This window comes from Gossypium arboreum, chromosome 3 (genome assembly GCF_025698485.1).
Source record: "Gossypium arboreum isolate Shixiya-1 chromosome 3, ASM2569848v2, whole genome shotgun sequence".
Classification (NCBI taxonomy): Eukaryota; Viridiplantae; Streptophyta; class Magnoliopsida; order Malvales; family Malvaceae; genus Gossypium; species Gossypium arboreum.
The window spans coordinates 121,773,492-121,777,006 of NC_069072.1; the positions used below are offsets into that span (position 1 = coordinate 121,773,492).

At 38.8% G+C, this 3,515-nt stretch overlaps 1 non-coding gene across 1 annotated transcript; it reads left to right on the top strand.

The window, feature by feature from the left end:
- The first annotated feature begins 2,792 nt into the window (after nucleotides 1–2,792).
- On the top strand, nucleotides 2,793–2,899 carry LOC128290961 (small nucleolar RNA R71). The gene has a single exon (XR_008280740.1). It is a non-coding gene; the product is annotated as a small nucleolar RNA R71 (small nucleolar RNA).
- The last annotated feature ends 616 nt before the right edge of the window (nucleotides 2,900–3,515 follow it).

Consider the following 3,515-nt stretch of genomic DNA (forward strand, 5'->3'; position numbering starts at 1 on the left):
AGAACAATCCCTTCTCGTACCATGGAATGACACTTTTCCCAGTTAAGTACTAGGTTTGTTTCTTTGCATCGCCTTAGTACCTTGGCTAGATTGGCTAGGCAATCATCATGTGTATCTCCAAATACTGAAAAATCATCCATAAAAACTTCCAAAAACTTCTCAACCATGTCATTAAAAATAAACATCATACATCTTTGAAATGTAACAGGTGCATTTCATAAACCAAATGGCATACGTCTAAATGCAAATGTACCGTATCGGCAAGTGAATGTTGTCTTGTGTTGATCTTCTGGTGCTACTGTAATCTGATTATAGCTCGAGTATCCATCGAGAAAATAGTAGTAGTCTCGCCCGTGAGTCTATCCAGCATCTGGTCCAATAGCGGCAAAGGAAAGTGATCTTTCCTAGTCACCTTGTTCAGCTTCTGGTAATCGATGCAAATTCTCCATTTCGTAACCATTCTAGTCGGTACCAACACGTTATTCTCATTTTCAATGACCATGATACCTCCTTTCTTTGGCACGCATTGGATTGGACTTACCCATGAACTATCTGAGATGGGGTAAATTATAACCGCATCTAACCACTTAATGATTTCTTTCTTTACTACGTCCTTCATGATGAGGTTTAGTCTTCATTGTCCATCGACCGTCCCTTTCTTGCCATCTTCTAGTATGATCTTGTGCATGCATACAGATGGGCTAATACCGCGAATATCGGCTATGGTTCATCCGATAGCCCTCTTGAATTGTTTCAACACCAAGATGAGTTTCTCTTCTTGCTCAGTAGTTAATTCTGCTGAAACAATGACAAGTAGAGTGAAAAGTTACCTAAATAAACATATTTTAGATGTGATGGTAGTACCTTGAGTTCTAATTTAGGTGGCTCCTCAATTAACGCTTTTGGTTGGGTATAATCCCTTTCCTCTAACTCCAAAGGTTCAAAGTGAGGTTGCAGAATAAATCCCCTTTGATTAGCTTCTAACAAAGATAAGTACTCATCCTCCTCTTCATCATTCGGAGGATTTGATGTCAAAATTTGTTCCGACGAATCCTCCACATAGTTGAGCTCCTTCTCCACTATTAAATCTTCTAAATCGGATACTGTAGAACAATCATCAATTGTGTTAGGAAATCGCATAGACTTAAAAACATTAAATGTTACCTGATCATCCTAAACACACATAATAAGATCGCCCTTCTGCACATCAATAAGGGTCCTTTCGGTTGCTAAAAATGGACTTCCTAAGATAATTGGCACTTCTTTGTCTGCTTCAAAGTCTAGGATAACAAAATCAGCAAGGAAGATAAATTTATCTACATGTACCAATACGTCCTCGATTTTTCCTTTTGGATGTGCTAAGGATCGATATGCTAATTGAAGTGTTACCATAGTAGGTCTAACTTCACCTATCCCTAACTTTCTAAATATTGACATAGGCATCAAGTTGATACTCGTATAAAAGTCACATAATACCTTACCACAATATGTTGCTCTAATGTTGCAAGGTATGGTAAAACATCCAGGATCCTTCAATTTTGGGGTAGTTTGTCTTCAAGATATGCACTGCATTCCTTCGTTAGAGCTACCGTCTCAAATTCTCTGAGTCTTCATTTTTTGGACAGGATATCCTTCATTAATTTGACATAGTTCGGCATTTGCTCAAGTGCTTCAACCAACGGGATGTTGATATGAAGTTGCTTGAGTACGTCTAGGAACTTCTTGAATTGAATCTCCTACTTTAGCTTTTGAAGTCTTTGAGGGTAGGGTGGTGGTGGTTTCTTTACTGGAACTGGTTGATTCATTTTCTGTGGCAGTTCTGCATCTGACGGGGTTGTTAGTTTATTAGAATTAGCTGGTTCTAAAAATACCTTGTTGGGTTTTACAGATTCTGGTTCTTATGAAATTGGAATTTCAATGCTCGATTGAACTTCCTCTGATTATTGAGCATCAACTTGCTCCTTTTCAGCTTCAATGGTGTTGGTCTCTACTGTCTTTCCACTCCTCAATGTTAATGCTTTGCAATACTCCTTCCCCAGATTCCTCAGATTTTCTGTATCACTAGGTAAAGCACATTGTGGTCGGGTCCTGAGTTTAGTTGCAAGCTGGCCTATTTGGTTTTCAAGGTTTTTCAATGTACTGCTTGGCTTTGGATTAAAGCGTCATTCTTGGCCATGTATGCCTTCAACAGATTTTCTAAGCCATTGGATGGTTCAGCTTGGGTTGGTTTCTAAACTTGTTGGGAAAAACTTGGTGGCTGGGTTGATCTAGGTTTGGCGTAAGTATTACTGGTTCTAGCTCCTTGGTTACTCTAGGAAAAATTCAAGTGGTTTCGCCATGATGGGTTATAAAAATTGGATTGTAGTCCTTACGTTCCTCGGTTTTGGTTCTGGCTACCTATTTAGTACATGGATTCTAGGTTTGATGGACATTCTTCGAAGAAATGTCCTTTCCCACAATAAACACAGGCTATATTTTCAAATTGATTTGATGGTTGTGCTGCAAAACTGTTAGACCCATTAGTAGTAATATTTTTAAGCATTGAGGTTATTGATGGTACTTGAGATGCAAGTGAAGTAAGAGCTTCTACTTCATATATTTCAGCAACTCGTCTTCCTGACACTGCTCGGTTAGTTGGCCATTGGTAATTGTTACTGGCAATCCTCTCGATAATTTCATAAGCCTCATTATAAGACTTAGAAAGGAGAGCACCATTAGCAGAAGCATCCACTACCATCCTCGTGTGAGCATTGAGACCATTATAAAATGTCTCAAGTTGGATGCAATATGGGATTCCATGATGAGGGCACTTTTGTAATAACTCTTTGTACCTTTCCCATGCCTTATTCAAGGACTCATCATCCATTTGTTGGAAAGCAGTAATCTCGTTCCTCAACTTAGCATTCTTGCTAGGCGGGAAATACTTCATAAGGAATTTTTCTACAAACTCTTGCAATGTGGAAATTGAGTTTGATGGAAATGAGTTCAACTAAGCTCGAGCTCTATCCCTCAGCGAATATGGGAACAGCTTCAATCGTAATGCATCTTCGGGTACTCCGGCTAACTTGAAAGAATCGCTCACCTCCATCTAAGTGTAGGTGAGGATCTTCGGTAGGCATTCCACTGATTAACCCACTGTCTGAAGCATCTGGAACATGACTGGCTTCAGCTCGAACAGTTGTGCCTCAATTCGGGTCTTCTAATATCTAGATTAAGATCATTAAATATTTGTACGGCATACTATCATAAAGCTCTATCCTTATCGTCAACAGTGAGGATAGGATTTTGAGCAGAGTTTGCTTCGTCTCCTTGGATTGGATTTTCGAAGTTCATCTCTTCAGTCCTCCTCTAATTTGCTTGTCTTTTTCACTGTCGAAAAGTTTTTTCTATCTCAGGGTCTACAAGGAGTAGGTCAATAATTCGGTCAATACTCATAAACACCTGAAATAATCACAGAAAAATTAATTAAGTTAAAAATTAAACAGAAAAAAATAAACCAAAATGTAAACTATCAA